Below are 20,937 nucleotides of genomic sequence, written 5' to 3' on the forward strand. Positions count from 1 at the left end.
CAACAAAATAGAAGAGATGGATGAATCTTCCAGAAGTATATAACCTTCCAAGCCTGAATCAGGAATAAATGCAAAATCTAAATAAACTGATTACTAGCAATGAAACTGAAGCAATAATTTTTAAAAATTTCAAACAAATAAAAGTCCAGTACCAGATGGCTTTATAGGTGAATTTTCAAAGAAGAATCAACACCTACTCTTCTTAAACTATTTCAAAAAACTGAAGAGGAAGGAATGCTTTCAAAATCATTCTATAAAGCCAGCATTATCCTGATAACAAACTCAGACAAAGACATTACAAAAAAAGAAAATTACAGGCCAATACCCGTGATGAACACAGATGCAAAATTCTGAACAAAATATCAGCAAACCAGATTCAATGATACATTTAAAAAAAGTATACATCATGATCAAGTGAGATTTATCCTAGGAACGCAAGGCTGACTCAACACCCATAAATCGATCATCATGATACATCACATTGACAAAATAAAGGGTTAAAACCATATGATCATCTCAATAGATGCAGCAAAAGCATTTGACAAAATTCAACAAAAAGCTCTCAACAAAGTGAGTATACAAGAAACATAGGCTATATATGATCAAACCTATAGGTAATATAATACTCATTGGTGAAAAGCTTAAAGCTTTTCCTCTAAGATCAGGAATAGGACAAGGATGATCACTATCACTAGTTCTATTCAACATAGTATTGGAACTCCCATCTATAGCAAACAGACAAGAAAAATAAATAAAAGACATCTAAATAGAAAAGGAAGTAAAGCTCTCATTATTTCCAGATGACATAACCATAAGGACTGAAAGAAAAAAAAACAATTAGAATTAATAAATGAATTCAATAAACTCACAGCATAGAATTAATACACAGAAATCAGTTGGGTTTCTCTACACCAATAACCAATGATCAAGAGGAGAAATTAAGAAAACAATTCCATTTACAATTGCATCAAAAGCATAAAATACCTAGAAATAAATTTAACCAAAACCTGTATTATGAAAACTATAAGACAATGGAGGAAAAAAAATTGAAGAGCAAATAAATGGAAGAATACACCTTGCTCATGTAATGGAAGGATTAATATTGTTAAAATGTCCTTATTAAAGGAAGATACAGATTCAATGTAACCAATATTAAAATATTAATGGCATTCTTTGAGAATTAAAACGAATCCTAAAATTTATATGGAACCACAAAAGACTGAAAACAGCCAAAGAAATTTTGAGAAAGAACAAAGTGAGAGGTATCACACTACCTGATATCAAACTATTATTATTATGCTACAATACTTAAAACAGTATGGTACTGGCATAAAAACAGAGGTATAGATCAATGGAATATCGCTGGGGTCCAACCCCAGCGGGTCCAGGGGTCCCCAAAGGTGTGGATGGAGTTGGCGAAGAAGGAATGACATGGAGGCAGAGTTCAGTTGATCAGCATAGCAAGGTTCTCCCGCCAGATTCTGTTGCCAGGTTCTTTAGCCAGGTTCTCCAGCCAGGTTCTATCCAGGTTCTTTTGCCATGTTCTGTCTAGGTTCTCCAGCCAAGTTCTGTAGCCAGGTTCTGTCCAGGAACTTTTGCCATGTTCTCTCGCTAGGTTCTGTCTCTAGGTTCTGTGTAGGATCTCCAGCCAAGTCCTGTCTCTAGGTTCCGTCTCTAGGTTCTTCAGTCAGGTTCTCTTGCTAGGTTCTGTTTCTAGGTTCTGTTTCACTCTAGGTTCTGTCTCTAGGTTCTGTTTCTCATTGTATTGTTACATCTGTATTTATACCAGTTGATTCCAATCCTATCAATCTCTACTCCAAAGGTTAGGGCATTTCTTATCTCCATTCCAGGGAGTAAAGATTATGTAGCTTAAGCGTGATTGTTTGTAGTTAAAGTGATTAACTACCCGCCTGGCACTTAGTTAAGAGGTTTCATTCCCTCCCTAACTTCAGGGAAAAATCTCCACCTAGGGAAACAACCTTTCTCGCAGAGGTGGCCTTGGTTAAAATACATAGCGCCAAGAAGGGGAGCAAACATATTAAGAACAGTATGCCATATACGCCAGGTCCCTTGAAACATATGTTGTGTAGATGCTTCTTCCCTGCAGCAACTGTGTCAAGCAGCAAGGATGTACCGGCTCCCAGCAGAATATAATAGAGCAACCAGTAATAAATCCTTGCTTATATGATCACTTAATCTACAATAAAAGAGGCAAGGATATACAATGGGGTAAAGACATTCTCTTCACTAAGACGTATCAGGAAAACTGAAAACATTAAAAAAAAGAGAACTAAACCACTTTTTTATACCACATACAAAAATAACTCAAAATGGATTAAAGACTTGGATATCATACCTGAAACAATGAAACTCTAGAAGAAAACATAGGCAGTAAACTCTTTGACATTTTTTTAGCAATTTCTTTTTGGATATGTTTCCTCAGGCAAGGAAAACAAAAGAAACAATAAACAAATGTGACTACATCAAACTAAAAATGTTTGCACAGCAAAGGAGACAATCCACAAAACAAAAAGGCAACCTACTGAATGGAAGAAGACATTCACAAATGATACATCCTATAGGGAATTAATATGCAAAATACTGTACATAAGGAACTCATACAACATAGCACCAAAACAAAACAAAAAAATTAATCCAATTTAAAAATGGGCAGAGGACCTGAATAGACATTTCTTTAGAGGACATACACATGGCCAACAGATATATGGAAAAATGCTCAAAATCACTAATCAGGAAAATGCAAATTAAAACCACAATGAGATATCACCTCACACCTGTTAGAATGGCTATCATCAATAAATCAGCAAATAAGTACTAGTGACGATGTGAAGATGCACTGCTGGTAGGATTATAAATTACTGTAAACACTATGAAAAATGGTATGGCACTTCCTCAAGAGATGAAAAGTAGAATTGCCGTAGGACCTATAAATTGTTTTTTTGGGAGGTATTTATCCAAAGAAAACAATATTACTAATTTGAAAGACATATGCACCCCTATGTTCACTGCAGCATTATTAATAACAGCCAATATAGAAGCAACCTAGATGCCCACCAATAGATGAATGGGCAAAAAAATGTAGTGAACATATACAATGATATATTAGTCAGCAATAAAAAATAATAAAATCTTGCCATTTGCAACAACATTGAGGGACCTAGAAGGTACTATGTTAAGTGAAATAAGAGAAAGACAAATACTGTATTTCACTTCTGTGTGAAATCTAACAAACCACACCAAAAGAATGAACAAAACAATACAAACAGACCTATAAATATAGAGAACAAGCTGACGGTTGCCAAATCGGGTTGGGGGAGGTGGTGAGAGGGGGATTTAAATATTTATTTTTTTAATTAAATTTTTAAAAAAGCAACAAGCTATTGAATAACTATTGGGTCAAAGAAAAAAAAAGAAGAGATCAAAAGATGCATAGAGACAAATTAAAATGAAAATTCAACATACCAAAAATTTTTGGATGCAGCAAAAGTGATATTAAGATATAAGTTTAGCTTAGTAAAGGCCTATCTACACTAATAAAAGAGAAACATGCAAATTGGTGTCACTCTGCTATCCTTTTGATTGGATAATCAGGGAGATATGCAAATTAACTGCCAGCCAAGATGGCGGCTGGCAGCCAGGCAGCTTATGTGAACAGGGAGGATTCCTTGCTTCAGTTACAGAGGACTCCAACGTTTCCCGCCTGACTTGCCGGCCTCTCAGCTGCAACTCTAAGCAACTATGTTGCAAATATAGAAACTAAACAAAACCCCAGAAACCTGCTTTACTCAGCCGGGCTTCAGCCAGCTGGACTGCAACATTGTATCAAATACAGAAGGTAAACAAAGGCCAGAAAGCTCCTTTCAGCAGCAGAGGCCTCAGAGCTAAAGCTGGCCCACAATAAAAAAAAGAAAGAAAGAAAGAAAGAAAGAAAGAAAGAAAGAAAGAAAGAAAGAAAGGAAGGAAGGAAGGAAGGAAGGAAGGAAGGAAGAAAGAAAGAAAGAAAGAAAGAAAGAAAGAAAGAAAGAAAGAAAGAAAGAAAGAAAGAAAGAGGCAGCTGGGAGCTTCCGTCACCTGCCAGCCTGAAAACGCCCTCAGCCCCTCACCCAGGCTGGCCAGGCACCCCAGTGGGGACTCCCACCCTGATCCAGGAAACCCTTCAGGGCAAACCAGCCAGCCCCCACCCGTGCACCAGGCCTCTATTCTATATAGTAAAAGGGTAATGTGCCTCCCGGCACCGGGATCAGCGGAGCTGCGAGGCCTTCCGGCACCGGGATCAGCATGACAAGGGGCAGCACTCAAACCCCCTGATTGCCCTGCAGCTCTGCGTGTGACAGGGTGCAGCGCCCTAACCCCCTGATTGGCCCTGCTCTATGGGTGATAGAGGGCAGCGCTCCAACCCGCCCCCCCCCCCCCCCCGCTCTGTGTGTGACAGGGTAGAGCCATAACCTCCCCATCGGCCCTGCCCTGAGTGTGACAGTGGCGGCACCCCAACCCCCTGATCGGCCCTGCTCTGTGTGTGACAGGGTGCGGCGCCCCAACTCCTCCCCCGACAGGCCCTGCTCTGTGTGTGACCGGGTAGAGCCATAACCTCCCCATCGGCCCTGCCCTGAGCGTGACAGTGGCGGTGCCCCAACCCCCTGATCGGTCCTGCTCTGTGTGTGACAGGGGGCGGTGCCCCAATGATCCAATTGGCCCTGCTCTGAACCTGACCAGGGGCTGCACCTAGGGATTGGGCCTGCACTCTGCCACCCGGGAGCAGGCCTAAGCCAGCAGGTCATTATCTCCTGAGGGGTCCCAGACTGCGAGAGTGCACAGGCCAGGCTGAGGGACACCCTCCCCCCCCCCCCCCAAGTGCACAAATTTTTGTGCACTGGGCCTCTAGTCTCAAAAAAAAAAGAAATTTTAAGAATTAAATGTATCTTAGCAAGTAGAAAAAACATCTAGAAAAAGAAGAACAAATAAAGCTCAAAGTCAGTAGAGGAACAAAAATAATAATAATCCGAGCAGAAATAAATGAAACAGAGAACAAAAAAAGGATAGAAAAAAACATCAATGAAATAGCTGGTATTTTGTAAAGATAAACAAAATTGACAAACCTCTAGTTAGATACACTAACCAAAAAATGAAAACAGACTCAAAATCAGAAATGAAAGAGAAGTTACAGTGGCCATCACAGAAATATAAATCATTATACAAAAACACTATGAAAGGATATACACCACCAAATTCTATAAAAACTAAAAAAAAAATGGTAAAGTTCTTAGAAATATACAACCAACATAGCCTGAACCATGAATTGGAAAGCCTAAAGAGAGTGATCACTAGTAAGGAAAATGAAACAGTAACACTCAAAGAAGACTTAATACTAATCCTTCTCAACCTCTTCCAAAAAATTGAAGAGGAGGGACTACTTCCTAATTTATTTTATGAGACCAACATTCCCCTGATATCAACACACAAAAAGAATATTACAGGCTAATATCTCAGATGAACATAGATACAAAATGTCTAATCAAAATATTTGCAAATATAACAATACATTAAAAGGATAATACATCAAGATTAAGTGGGGTTGCCCAGTCAGTGTAGCTCAGTGGTTGAGCAATGACCCATGCACCAGAAGGTCTCAGATCAATTCTTGGTCAGGGCACATACCGGGTTGTGGGCTCAATCCCTGTTGGGGAGCACAGGAGACTTGGTTGGAAAGTTTGTAAGGAGGACATTCCGAGAGGGAAAAAAAAAGTGTGCTGAAGGCAGACTGCTCTGTTTATTGGAATTACGACTTAGGGGAGTGCCAAAGGCCACACCCCTAATTATTCCTTGACCTTTCCAAACAAAAAGTCTGTGCACGTGCAGACCCCTGGATGTTTACTGGAATCCTTATGCTTAATCTTTGGGTGTCCTTGCTTAAAGGACACTGCAAACACATATGTCCTCCCAAGATTACTTACCCTACTGATTGTATCTAAAAGATAAAATTTATCTCAAACTGCTGCTACAATAAAAGCCTAATGAGACAGGTAATCCAGGCTGTCTGGTTCCTTTAGCCAGGCAGTCCCTTAGTCCTCTCTTTCACAGCAAACATTGTGTTAGAGTAATCATTCAGAAATCCCTCTAGTGTTAACTACAACAATTAAGGCTTGGCTAGAACAAGACTGCGCACAGAGACCACAAGGGGGTGCACCAAGAAAGCATAAAAGATGCGGAGACAAAAAAAACATGACAGAAATGGAGGATATGGAGCTAAGAATCGCAATTTTGAGGGCTTGCCATAAATTTGTGCAGAGCCTCACGAAAACTAATGAGACCCTCGATGCTACGATAAAGAAATTAGAAAGTAAGCATACACGGACTGAAATAAAGAATATTATACCCAATAGCAGACCAGAGGAGTACAATAATCAAACCAAAGATTTGACAAAAAACACCCAATTGGAAAAGCAAAATGAAAAAAGAATCCGAAAGTGTGAAGATAGTGTAAGGAGCCTCTGGGACAGCTTTAAGCGGTCTAATATCAGAGTCATTGGAGTGCCAGAAGATGAGAGACAGCAAGATATTGAAAACCTATTTCAAGAAATAATGGCAGAAAACTTCCCCCACCTGGAGAAAGAAATGGACTTACAGGTCCAAGAAGCGCAGAGAACCCCAAACAAAAGGAATCCAAAGAGGACCACACCAAGACACATCATCATTAAAATGCCAAGAGCAAAAGACAAAGAGAAAATCTTAAAAGCAGCAAGAGAAAGAGGCTCAATTACCTACAAGGGAATACCCATATGACTGTCAGCTGATTTCTCAACAGAAACTTTGCAGGCCAGAAGGGAATGGCAAGAAATATTCAAAGTGCTGAATACCAAGAACCTACAACCAAGATTACTTTATCCAGCAAAGCTATCATTCAGAATTGAAGGTCAGATAAAGAGCTTCACAGATAAGGAAAAGCTAAAGGAGTTCATCACCGCCAAACCAGTATTATATGAAATGCTGAAAGGTATCCTTTAAGAAGAGGAAGAAGAAGAAAAAGGTAAAGATACAAACTATGAACAACAAACATGCATCTATCAACAAATGAATCTAAGAATCAAGTGAATAAATAACCTGATGTACAGAATGAACTGGTGATTATAATAGAATCAGGGACATAGAAAGGGAATAGACTGACTATTCTTGGGGGAAAAAGGGGTGTGGGAGATGCGGGAAGTGACTGGACAAAAATCATGCACCTATGGATGAACACAGTGGGTGGGGAGTGAGGGTGGAGGGTGGGGTGGGAGCTGGAAGGAGGGGAGTTATGGGGGGAAAAAAGAGGAACAAATGTAATAATCTGAACAATAAAGATTTAATTTAAAAAAAAAATAAAAAAAAAAAAAAAGAGTAATCATTCACCCGTCACTCAGGGTGTGCTGGTCAGCCCTAACAGATCCCCAGTAGGGGGCGTGCAGGAGGCAACAGATCGATATTTCTCATCGATGTTTCTATCCCCCACTTCCTCTCCTTTCCTCTCTCAGAAATCATTTCTATATAATAAAAGCCTAATATGCTAAGTGTCTGACCATTCAACCAGTCACTATGATGCACACTGACCATCATGGGGCAGACACTCCAACCGGTAGATTAGCTTGCTGCTGGGTATGGCTGATTGGGACTGGGCGAGGCGGGCCAAACACACCCTGGAGCCCTCCTGTGGTCCCTCCCGGCCCGATTGTGCACCAGTGAGGTCCCTTGGCCTGGCCTATGCTCTCTCACAATCTGGGACTCCTCGGGGGATGTCTGCAGGCCAGGCCGAGGGACCCCACCAGGGCACAAATCCGTGCACCAGGCCTCTAGTAAAAACAAATTGGAAAGATTAAGTAGGGTTCATTCCCTGGATGCAAGGATGGTTCAATGTTTGCAAATCAATCAATGTGATAAACCACATTAACAAAATAAAAGATAAAAATCATATAATCATATCAATAGATGCAGAAAAAGCATTTGACAAGATACAACATCCACTTATGATTAATATACTATATAAGATGGATATAGAAGGAAAGTATCTCAACATAATAAAGGCCATATACGACAATTCAACGGTGAAAAACTGGACTTTTTTTCTAAGATCAGGAACAAAACAATGATGCTCACTCTTGCCACTGTTATCCAACATAGTACTAGAAGTGCGAGCCAGAGCAATTAGGGGAGAAAAATAAATAAAAGGTGTCGAAACAGAACTGTCACTATTTGCAGACAACATGATTCTGTATATAGAAAGCCCTAAAGATTCCACGAAAAGACTATTAGAAACAATGACAAATACAATAAAGTAGCAAGATACAAAAATCAGTATACAAAAATCCACTATATTCCTATATGCCAGGGGTCCTCAAACTTTTTAAACAGGGGGCCAGTTCACTATCCCTCAGACCGTTGGAGGACTGGACTATAGTTTAAAAAAATCTATGAACAAATTCCTATGCACACTGTACATATCTTATTTTGAAGTAAAGAAACAAAACGGGAACAAATACAATATTTGTATTTGCATGTGGCCTGCGGGCCATAGTTTGAGGACCACTGCTATATGCTAACAACAAAATACCAGAAAAATAAACAAAACAATCCCATTTACAACTGCAACAAGAAGGATAAAATACCTAGGGAGAAATTTAACAAAGGAGGTGAAAGACCTGTACACTGAAAACTATAAGACATTGTTGAAAGACACTGAAGAAGACACAAAGAAATGGAAAGATATCCCATGTTCATGGATTAGAAGAATAAACACTGCTTAAAATGACCATTACCTAAAGTAATATACAGATTTAACACAATCCCTATCAAAACCCCAATGTTATTTTTCACAGAAATAAGAACAAAAAAATCCTCAGATCTATATGGAACCACAAAAGACCCTAAAATAGCCAAAGCTACCTAGAGAAAAAAAGACAAAGCCTGATGTATCACACTGCCTGTCTTAAAATTATACTACAAAGCTAAAACAATCAGAAAAAGAGACATACAGACCAAAGGAACAGAGTTTAGAGCCCAGAAATAAGCTAACACATACTAGTCTATGGGCAACTAATAGTTGACAAACGAGACAAAAGCACACAGCAGAGAAAAGAAAGTCTCTTCAATAAATGGTGCTGAGAAAACTGGAAAGCCACATCTAAAAGAATGAAACTAAACTGCTATTTGACACCATAAACAAAAGTTAGCTCAAAAGGGACCAAGGACTTGAATATAAGACCTGAGCCAATAAAATACATAGAAGAAAACATAGGCACTAAACTTGTGGACTTTAGTCTCAGAGGGGCTTTTGTGAACTTGACCCCAAAGGCATGGGAAATAAAAGCAAAAATAAATGAATGTGTCTACTAGTACATCAAACTAAAAAGCTTCCAAATAGCAAAAGAAACCATCAACAAAACAAAAAGGCAACCAACTGAATGGGGGAAGATATTTGCAAATGATACCTCTGATTAGGGCTGATACCAAAAATACATAAAGAACTCATACAACTCAACAACAACAACAGCAACAAAAAACACCAAACAATCCAATTAAGAAATAAGCTGAGGCTGAACAGACATTTCTCTAAAGAGGACATATAGATGGACAATAGAGATATAAAAGGATGCTCGGCATGACTAATCATCAGGGAAATGAAAATTAAAACCACAATGAAATATCATCTCACCTCTGTCAGAATGGATATCAGTAAATCAAATAAGTGCTGGCGAGAATGTGGAGAAACAGGAACCCTCTGGCATTACTGGTAAATTGTAAATGTAAATTCACAACGTAAATTTCTGCAATCACTATGGAAAACAGTGTGGACTGGTTCCTCAAAATATTAAGAACAGAGCTACCACATGACCCAGCAACCCCTCTTCTGAGTATCTACCTAAAAAGTTGGAAAACATTTATCTGTAAAGATATGTGTATCCCTATGTTCACTGCACAAGACCCAAGATATGGAAACAACCTAAGTATCCTTTGACAGATGATTGGATAAAGAAGATGGGGTACATATATACAATGGAATACTACTCAATCATAAGAAAAGATGAAATACTCCCGTTTGCGAGAACGTGAATGGATCTTCAGAATATTTATGCTAAGTGAAAATAAGACAAAGAATAACAAGAATGGTATGATTTCACTCATATGTGGTGTAATGGGTTGACTCAGCGAGATAGACCACCGACTCAGAATTTAAATTTAGGAACCTTTATTAAGCTGGCCAGCTGTCTGCAGTTCAGCCTTTGCTTCGAACTGCAGCACCTGACTGCAAGAGTTTTGGCTATTTATTTGCAAAAACTACAAAGTTACAAAGCCATGCTTACGCAATTTGTTCCCGACACAGTATAGCATTATCACCTTCCTATCTATGTTTTCCGGGAACAGAGAGCACAGTATATTGAGGAGGGACCATGAGACCATATCTCAAGGCCTGACCTGATGTCAGTACCTTCCTATCTGTCTGTTCCAGGAACAGACAGCACAGCGTGCCCCCATATGCAGCCCAGTACATTCCCTACTGGTCTTATTCCCGAATCAAATCTTTGATTCAGCGTCCTCCTCTACGATATGAAATTGAGGAGGCATTTGGCAATGCAGGGGCCAAATATGAGCCCTAGGAGGAGCAGAACGACTGGTCCTGCCAAGGAGGAGAGCAGGGTAGTTAGCCAGGGGGACCAGGAAGTTTTAGCTGGGGCTGGGTGCTGTGGCTGGCTCGGCCTCTCTGGCTTGTCTAGGGGATGCAAGGGGCCAATCGGGTTGAACCACCGGGGAAGAGTCCGGCGTTGAATGATGAAGAGCTGGCCAGGGTCTCGGCTGCTTACATAGAGTCTTAGTCCCCAGGTCTTTCCCCCTTCCCATTGGTCAGTCTACCAGGCGAGAGGCATGAGGAGGACGGGGTTACAATTTCCGATCGTGCAGTTCTTCTTCGGGGCCCCAGGTAGAACCTCTCTTCAACGGGTCTCCGGTCTTCTGGACCCGCCATCCCTCGATGCTGTCGTTCGTTTTCTTAACCTGCGTACGATGGATCCAGTGCCTCTTTCTTGCGACTTTGATGGCGGTTGGAGTGCTCAGCACCACCTGGTAGGGTCCATCCCATCTAGGTTCCAGGCTGCCAGTCGTGAGGCTTCACCCAAACGAGATCTCCCGGAGAGAAGGCAGGCTGTGTTGGACTGGATCTCAGCACGTCCTCCTCCCGTAGAGCTCTCACCACCCGTCGTGCTGACGTGGCGCTGCTCTGCAAAGCCTGTAAGGACTTAAGCAAATTTTGGGTAGAGAGATGGGCGACTTCCTCCTCCCTCAACCTGGGCACCAATGGCAGTGGTTGCCCAAACATTATCTCAAAAAGGAGTTAGCCCTTGGATGCATGGGGTGCACCTAGCTCTGAAGAGAGCAAAAGGAAGGAGACTTACCCAGTTTTCGCAAGTCTCTAATTTTAACTTAGTTAATGTTTCCTTTAAGATCCAATTTATCCTCTCTACCTGTCCAGAGCTCTGTGGTCTATAAACACAATGCAATTTTCAAGTAACTCTTGGGGCCTTAACTATGGATTGTAACTTTGGCGATAAACGCCAGGCCATCGTCGGACCCATGTATAGTGGCAGGCTAAACCGGGGACAATTTCGGTGAGGAGTTTCCTAACTACTACCTGTGCTGTCTCTGCCTTGGTTGGGTATGCCTCAGGCCAGCCAGAGAAGGTATCAATGAAAACCAGCAAGTATTTATACCCTCCTTGTCCTCCTGGTATCTTGGTGAAGTCCACTTCCCAGTGTTCTCCGGGGTTCTGACCTCGGAATCGCTGTCCCGGCGCGGTCACAACAGGGGGCCCTTGACTCACCCGGGCACACACTTGGCACCTTCTAGCCAACTCTTGAGATATTTTCTGGAGCCCTGGGATGTAAAATTCTCTTCCTAGTAGTTCTGATAGCTTCATTCCCCCAGGTGGGTGCTCTGGTGGGTCTGGGAAGCGATGGTCTGCCCCAGGGCTTCTGGCATTATAGGCCTCCCATCTGGCAGAATTAGCCATCCAGCCTCTCCTTCCCGGGCCCTTAGTTTCTCAGCTAGCTTCTGCTCCTCTGGCAGATGAGTAGGCTTCTCTGGGAGCCTCCGTGCTGGCAGGGCTACGAGAACTTCTAGGGGCCCTACTGGTCTTTTAGTCAATTCCTTGGCCCCTATATGGCTGCCAGGTGGTTAAGTATCTCAGGAGCTTTTTTCTTTCCTCCTGAGGTCAGGAGACATCTTTAAGGTGGCTCCCGTGTCCTCCTGTAAGGGCAGTGTGAGGAGATATATCCCTGCAGTCCCTGGGTAGGTCTGGCAGGGCCAGTGCCGGGGCGCTTACCAGGGCTTCTTAGATCTCCCCTGGCTCCTCCTCATGTGCCCCCCACTACCGGGTACCTTCCTCTGCGAAGCTGCTCCCATCGTCCGTGTAGAAGGTCTCATCTGGATTCTGCAGGGCTGGTCCACAAGGTCCTCACGGAGGGAAGTGAGGGTAGTCAGTGTCTCCTTGCAGTCAGGCAAAGGGGCCTCTGCCTTCTCGTCAGGGAGGAGTGTGGCAGGGTTCAAGGTAGCTGTTTTCAGGAAGCTGAAATGTTTACTCTTTTTCCCTTTCCCTACCAGACGGCCTGAGTGAGTGCTATGAGTTCCACAAGGAAGTCCACCTTTTGGCCCCCCACTGTCAGGGTTATTCTGGGCTCCTGGGGACCAGCTGAGCTCCGACAACCCCAATCCACCTCCTCCACCAGCATGGGAGGGAGTCAGTTCCCCCGCACATTCAGGGCACTCCCTTTTCCAATGTCCTTCCTTTCTGCAAAATGCACATTGATTCTTCCCAAGCCTGGGTTGGACTCCTTTTCTTCCGCGAGGCTTTTCTTTGCCCTTGTTGTCTCTCTGGCCCCTTGGGCCATTTTCCTCGTTTAGGACCTTGGCCATCCAGGTGTTTAAACCTGCCATTGGGTCCTTCAGATTGTCAGAAACCTTCTGGGCCACCTCAACCAACTTAGAGATTGATTTCCTCTCAAAGTTCCTTCTAACTTCTGTCATTTTTTCCTAATATTTGGGGCTGACTTGGACAACCTTCCGACTTTCCAGGGCATCAGGGTTAGGCCCCTGGACTGTCTCTGTCACCTTAGAGAGGTTTGTGGGTCTCCAAGCAGCAGCTCAGATGCCCCCTAATAGAGTCTGGCGATACCGATCGAGAGCCTCCTTTCCCCTGTCACTATAGGGGTTCCAGTTGGGTTGCCTAGAGGGAAACACAGCCTTTAATCTGTCTTTTATTTGTTCTTTCAGAATGGACTAAAGGAGCTTTATTTCCTTACAGGGTCTTATATGTCACAGGACCTCACAGGGTCTGTAATTCCTGGAACAGAGGGCTAGTATTCACCACTTTATTAACCCCCTCTGTTCTAGACAGGCCTTTCCCAGTTTCCTACAGTTGAGGTTTTGTGCCACCCCTGACATGGGCATGGTCACGCAGGCCTGTAACACAGTATACAGGTTGCTAACTGTCAACTGTCTCTCAATAGAGACCAAAATTTAATGGGTATTCTTCTTTGCCCACCTGGGCAACTGCCCTCTCAGCAGCTAGACACCCTTTACTTTTTGGGTTCATTCCACATAGCCTTTTTCCAGGGCAGTTTACACATAGGCCAGTTCTTCTTTCTAGCCACAAATACAGTTTGTCAAATTTCCTTAAAATGTATTCTGGCACAGGAGAAAGTTGTTTTGCTGTATACAGGTAGCTTAACCCCTATACAACTGGGCTTGGACCTCTGCCTAGCAAATTGCAGTTTATAAGTTCAATATGCAGCCTCCAGTCCTCCTAACCCAATGAGGTTTCGGCTAGTCTCTGAGTCAGACTTCTCCTCTCTTGGAGAATTTCAAAGTCCTGATGGCTCCCAGGTCCAGGGAGAGTGCCCTTTTCTTAACTCTGTTTATAGTTACAGGGCCCTGCTTTCCTTGTCTTCCCACCAGTCCCCTTCTCTCAGCCCAGGCCCGATTGATTCAGCACTGGAGGGGTTAAAAAGAATAAACCAGGACAGAGAAAGACTGTGCTTAGTTACTTTTTGTGACCTTGAAGTTCATTGATAAGACCTGTTAGGTCTGCAGCCAATAACTTAACTGCCAACACCCCCGCCCCCCTTCTCTCATTCACTCCCTAATCTGGTCTGGAGCTGGGAATAGCGCCTCGGTCTGCCTTGTTTCCCCAGAGGGCTGCCTGTCTAGCCCCAGATCTAGAGGGCCGGCCTGCCATAGTGGCAACATAGGAACTGCAGGACTGGCAGATGTCGCAAGGTCCTGCAGGTTCTCCCCCTCTCTCCCTCTGTCTCCATACTCTGTCCCTGTCTAGTATGGGACGGACTGAAGGGGTTAAAGGACGACAAAGCCCCTCTTGTCGGTGGGTACGGAGGGAAGACAATTGGCATCGGGGGAGGCAGGGGCTCCGGGTCAAGAGCTGCTGGCGTGGCCTGGGCCTGAGGCCCAGGCTCACCCGAATCCTGTGCCAGGGGACCATAGCGGGTGGCCGGCTAATGGGTTCTTCCTGCTCTCCCTGAAGGACCGGGGGAGCCTTTCTCTTCTGGGGCCCGGCCAAAAGAATTGTCTGTCTCTGTCCCAATTTTCCCTCAGGAGGCAAGCCCTCATTTACCGGGATTTCTTGGACAATATGTCAACCTAAATTTGAATATAAGGAATTTGATTAGGATGCCCTGGGCGTCCGTGTATGACGTAATGGACCCGGTAGGCAGTGGTCAGATCAAAGGACCCTGCATCCGGCCACCCCTCCTGGAAAGTGGGCCACTCCCATTCACAGAATCGCTGTAAATCAAAAGCATTAACATTATAACCTTTAAATCTACCCTAGAACTTCAGTTTAATACAGTAAATTACAACCTAGGTAAGAGCAGCTGATAGACAGAAATCTTTATTAACTAAGTGGGCTAATTCTCCTTAACAGTGAGCAAAAGACTCAGAAAAATAATTGTTGCAGCTGCCGAGAGACTATTTGCAGACTGTTAAGGGGCCAGCCCAAACTTTCAGCCAAGCATATCGACAGAAAGCAGAATAAATCAAAGTAGCTCTTACTTCACACAGACCAGTAATGATTTACACTTTTTCCTCCTTCTCTGTAGTAAATTGACTAGTCCCACACAAACTTTGTCCCGACCCCATGATGATTGGTGGCGAGAGACAGACAAGGGAGGGGGTGACCTGTTTTCACAGATCCTCACTCAGATGCCCACCTGGTCGCGTCCCTTGGGAGCTTAGATTCGTCGTAGCTAAGGTGCACCCGTATAAACCCTGGGCCTGGTCACCTCCACATGGGGGTGAGTCACCATTATGCCATATGACGAATCGCGGAACCGCAGGTTGGGGCCCACTCGGACTCCGTAACCGAAGTCGTGGAGCCACACAAAGGAGAGGAGAGGGCAGACCCCCTCCCTCCACACTCACACACTTTCACCAGACATTCACTCAGAGTTTAAACAATCCACCCAATTCCTAACAATTTCCTAATTCCTGAGGGAGCTCTATAGCTTCCCGGGAGGTGATCAAGCTCCCCTTCCACTCACCCGGAGTGGGCCTGACTAATAGGGGGTCAACGAAGATGACTGACCCTATCCCATTTGATAAAGACAAAGACAACAAAGAACAAAGACAAAATAAATCAGCCAAATGCAACCTAAGGTTGCCCGGAACCTGCAGCTTGCTCCTTGAAGTCCTGAAAATGTTCAAAAAACACTGCAGCAGAGTGTACACAGAAGCAGACAACTTATTAACAATAAACAGCAAGACAAACAAATACCAGACAGACAAACCCAGTGCAGCCTACAGCCACACGAACCAGGGACCCCGGCCACCGTCGTGGCCGAGGGTCAGGACCAGGAGTACCGCTGCGTCCAGCCCTCCGTATAGGTCCTTCCGTGGGACGTCCCAATTCCTGTTTAACGACTGGTCCTTACCTCTCTCGAGAGTCCAGATGGTTTGGTTTCCGAATTGAAAGTTTTGGGTGGACTGGAGGCCTCCTTGGTAGTTGTTCTCCACAGGTGTGGGGTATCTCTCTGAGTGCCCGGCGACCAGTGGGGGAGAGCCTCCTGCCTTGAATAGGGGGTCCCTCTCCTCCCTTCCAGGGGAGAGCCTCCTGCCCTGAATAGGGGGTCCCTCTCCTCCCTTCCGGGGGAGAGCCTCCTGCCCTAAACAAGGGGTCCCTCTCCTCCCTGCCGGGAATCTCACTGCGGGCCTCCAAATGTAATGGGTTGACTCAGCGAGATAGACCACCGACTCAGAATTTAAATTTAGGAACCTTTATTAAGCTGGCCAGCTGTCTGCAGTTCAGCCTTTGCTTCAAACTGCAGCACCTGACTGCAAGAGTTTTGGCTATTTATTTGCAAAAACTACAAAGTTACAAAGCCATGCTTACGCAATTTGTTCCCGACACAGTATAGCATTATCACCTTCCTATCTATGTTTTCCGGGAACAGAGAGCACAGTATATTGAGGAGGGACCATGAGACCTTATCTCAAGGCCTGACCTGATGTCAGTACCTTCCTATCTGTCTGTTCCAGGAACAGACAGCACAGCGTGCCCCCATATGCAGCCCAGTACAGTGGGATATAAGAAAAAACAAACAAACAAACCCCAAACTCTTAGAAACAGACAACAGAATGGTGATTACCAGAGGGGAAGTGGTAAGAAGGTAGAAAAAAGAGGGTAAAAGGAGTAAAATATAGTGACAGAAGATTTGACTTGGGTGGTGAACACACAAAAGAGTATACAGATGTCATAACTTGTATACCTGAAATTTATATAATGCTATTAATAACAAATTTATTGCTACCTCAATATACTTAATGTCAAAAAGAAAACAAAAAGTGAATAATTTTTTTGACTTTTTAAAAAATATATAATTTATTGATTTTTTACAGAGAGGAAGGGAGAGGGATAGAGAATTAGAAACATCGATGAGAAACATCGATCAGCTGCTTCCTGCACACTCCCTACTGGGGATGTGCCCCCAACCAAGGTACATTCCCTTGACTGGAATCGAACCTGGGACCCTTGAGTCCGCAGGCTGACGCTCTATCCACTGAGCAAAACTGGTTAGGGCAAAGTGAATAATTCTTATTACTGTATCACTTCTTTTTATAAGTTTCATATACCTCTAAAGAACTTAAAAATGGTTAATTCTCTCAAATACTTCTATACACTTATTTATATCAATAATTTTCACTATTTCTAAAGAAATTATTTGCTAAGTCAAAGGTTACTTTCAGCCTAGCAACTGTTAATAATTACCTCGCATTTGGAGTGGCCTCCAAATTAATGAGGACATCATTTAACTTGTACAAATTTGTTTTTAAAAACCAGCCCCCCCCCCCTTGCCGAAATCGGTTTGGCTCAGTGGATAGAGTGTCAGCCTGTGGACTGAAGGGTCCCAGGTTCGATTCCGGTCAAGGGCATGTACCTGGGTTGCAGGCACATCCCCAGTGGGAGATGTGCAGGAGGCAGCTGATCGATGTTTCTCTCTCATCGATGCTTCTAGTTCTCTATCTCTCTCCATTTTTCTCTGTAAAAAATCAATAAAATATATTTTTTTTAAAAAAACAGGGCCCCTGTTTTTAAGACTTATAGATCTTTAAATAAAAAACAACCACACAAAAGCTAAAAAGAAAATCCAGTAAGCCTAGTACCTTAGAAAAATAAAGGGATAAATACAAATAAACAAATGAATTAAATAGTTTTACTTTTGTATGACCCCACTTTGAACTACACAATACTTTTACAATGCCTTTCATACATACCAGGTTAAACCAAATAAAATTAAGATGCCTTTTATACATATCACATTCAAGCACATGAAATTACCATACTTTTGTAGGTCAAAAAGGATTGAATGTCAGTAATTTCATTTTATTCAACCTAATACATTCAATAGGAGAAAAAAAAAATAATATATATATATATATATCCTAATATATTAAAAGCTTTCACTACCAAAACAACCGGGATAACGACTGAAAAGGCTGTGTGGGGCGACAAGCCCGGCAAGGGGGTTACTGAGGGATAACCAAATGAATGAATAGCAGGCTGCATGGGGCAACCAGGCCAGCAGGGGTGGTTAGTGAGGGACAACCAAATGACTGAACAGCGGGCTACATGGGGTGACCAGGCTGGTGGGGGAGGGGGCAGTTGGGGTGACCAGGATGCATGGGGTGACAAGGCTGGTGGGGGAGGAGGCAGTTGGGGCGACCAGGCTGGCGAGGGGAGGAGGGGAAAGTTAGGGGTGACCAGGCCAGCAGAGGGGGGCAGTAAGAGATGACCAGGCTGGCCAGGAGGGCAGTTAGGGGTGAACAGGCTGGCGGGAGTGGGGGCAGTTGGGGGAGACGAGGCTGGCAAAGGGGGCAGTTAGAGGCAATCAGGCAGGTGAGCAGTTAGGAGCCAGCAGTCCCAAATTGTGAGAGGGATGTCCAACTGCCGGTTTAGGCGCAGGGATCAGGTCTAAACCGGAAGTCAGACTTTCCTGGAATGGAGAGGGTGAAGGCTGGGCTGAGGGGACCCCCAACCATACACAAATTTCTTGCACTGGGCCTCTAGTATCTATAATAATAAAAGCATACTATGCTAATTAGACTGGACGTCCTTCCTGATGACCTTCTGGACAAAGCCGGGATGCAGGAGAAGCCTGAGTCAAGGGTGCCAGAGGGAAGCTGGTGCTGGCAGCCAGGGGAAGGAAGGCCTATTCTTGCACAAATTTTGTGCACCAGGCTTCTAGTCTACACTAATAATAGACAAACATGGTAATTGACCATACCTTCGCTACGATTCCCATTGGCTAATCAGGGCGACATGCAAATTAATTGTCAACAAAGATGGCAGTTAATCGCCAACAAAGATGGTGGTTAATTTGCATATGTAGGTGCAATGCTGGGAGGCGAAAGGGGAAGGAGGGAAGAAGCCACGTGCTGCTGACAGTGATTGGAAACCCAGGCAGCCCCCAGGCCCATGATCGGAGAACCGGGCCGCCTTTGCCTGCCCCCTGGCAAGTGATCAGAAAAGCCGGGCAGGGCAGGGAAGAGGCGGACGCCAGCAGCCGACTCTTCCCTGCCCCGCTTGGCTTCTCTGATCACTGATCACTGGTGATCGGTGATCAGAGAAGACCCAGAAGCCGGGCTGTGTTGCAGCCCGGGGACCCGATCTGGAACTGGGTGGGGAAGCGGGAGGCAGCTCTTCACCTGGAAGCTTAAGTCCAAGGTGGGAGGTGCCATTTTCTGTACTGAAAGGCAGGGGGCATGGCTAAGCACAGGTGGCACCATGTTTGCATATGGAGAAGGGGCATGGCTCAGAGCAGGGTGGCGCTACGTCTGGAGAGAATGGTGCTGAGGCCAGGTGTTCACCTCAGAATTCGAGAGGCAGGAGAGGAGTGCAAGGTACAGCAGGTGCGGCTTCTGGCAAGTGAAGGAAAAGGGCAGGTCGCCCAGCCGCGACACCGTTCCAAGCTTCCCAGCCCAGGTTTTCAAATGTAAATATTACTTCAGATGTTGTAGTTGCATGTACTTTATTTCCTTCCCCTCATCTTGGCTGTTAAAGTCATGCTCACCCCCTGGGCAGCTAGGCCTCACGTTCATGGCACAGACAAGATTTGGTTCTGGGGTCACCCCTTAGATTTTAAGCAGCTGCTACACTTGGTTGATAGGAAGAGTGAGACTGTAGCCCTGAAAAGATGGAAGGCTTGGGGCAGACGGTTCTCTTGAGGGCTCAACCCACTTTCGGGCCATAGGCACAGGGAACGTCCAGGGCAGCGCCCAGAGCAGGCATTCGTCTGAGCTCGGACAAGGCCATTTTGCAGCCTCCCTGTCCTCTGTCCCAGGTGGTGGGGGCTGTGACTGCCTCAAGGCTGCTCCCTGGAAGCCATTCTCCCCTCAGCCTGTAGCTGTAAAACAGTGCACATGAAGAGAATCTTTTTGTGCCTCATGTTAAAAAAAAAAAGGGTGTGTGATTCCTCACTGTGTTCATTTGTTAAAAAAAAAAAATGCTATTAAGACCCCGGGCAGTGAGGCAGCCCAGCCCCAAAGAAAGTATATGCACAACATTGGTCACAGACAACGATATGGTGATGGCCAGAGAGAAGTGGGGCACAAGAGCTGGGTAGAAGGGGCAAAGGGGGGGAAATAGGGACATCCTATCCTATCTAATAAAAGAGAAACATGGTAATTAGCCATAACTCTGCTACCCTTCCCATTGGCTAATCAGGGCGACATGCAAATTAACTGCCACCCAAGATGGCAGCTGGCAGAAAGGCAGCTTGAAGTGAACATGAGGTTTGCTTGCTTCAGTGACGGAGGACTCCAACGTTCCCCGCCTGCCAATGCCGGCCTCTGAGCTTGCAGTTTGAAACAATGTTACAAATATGGAAGCTAAACAAAACCCCAGAAACCTGCTTTCAGCCAGCCAGGATCTCATAACTGGAGTTGAAACAGTGTTTCAATTATAGAACCCAAACCAACCAGATACCTGCTTTCAGCAGCCAAGGCCTCAGAGCTGGGCCAGCTTTAGCTCTAAGGCCGCTTCGCTGCTGAAAACATCTATGCAATGTTGCGGTCCGGCTGGCTTTCAGTCTGGCTGGTTTCTGGGGTTTTGTTTAGCTTCTAATTTGCAACATAGTACATAGTTGCTTAGAGTTGCAGCTGAGAGGCTGGCAAGTTAGGTGGGGAACTTTGGAGTCCACAGTCACTGGAGCAAGCAAGCCTCCCTGCTCGCTTCAGTGCATGGCTGCCGGCCGCCATCTTGGCTGACAGTTAATTTGCATAAGGATATGCTGATTAGTCAATGGGAAGGGTAGCGGTCATACGCTAATTACCATGTTTCTCTTTTATTAGTGTAGATACTGTTGTCTCCATCGCAGTTATTTAAAGTGT

General features: G+C 44.5%; 1 protein-coding gene across 1 annotated transcript in view; it reads right to left on the bottom strand.

The window, feature by feature from the left end:
- Positions 1-20,937, bottom strand: part of LOC139000730 (nucleotide sugar transporter SLC35B4-like) — a 44,654-nt gene that overhangs the window by 12,709 nt on the left and 11,008 nt on the right. The gene's annotated exons all lie outside the window — the stretch shown is intronic.

The sequence above is a fragment of the Myotis yumanensis genome, unplaced genomic scaffold, assembly GCF_028538775.1.
Source record: "Myotis yumanensis isolate MYYU_CA2020_CCGP unplaced genomic scaffold, mMyoYum1.0.hap1 SCAF_27, whole genome shotgun sequence".
Classification (NCBI taxonomy): domain Eukaryota; kingdom Metazoa; phylum Chordata; class Mammalia; order Chiroptera; family Vespertilionidae; genus Myotis; species Myotis yumanensis.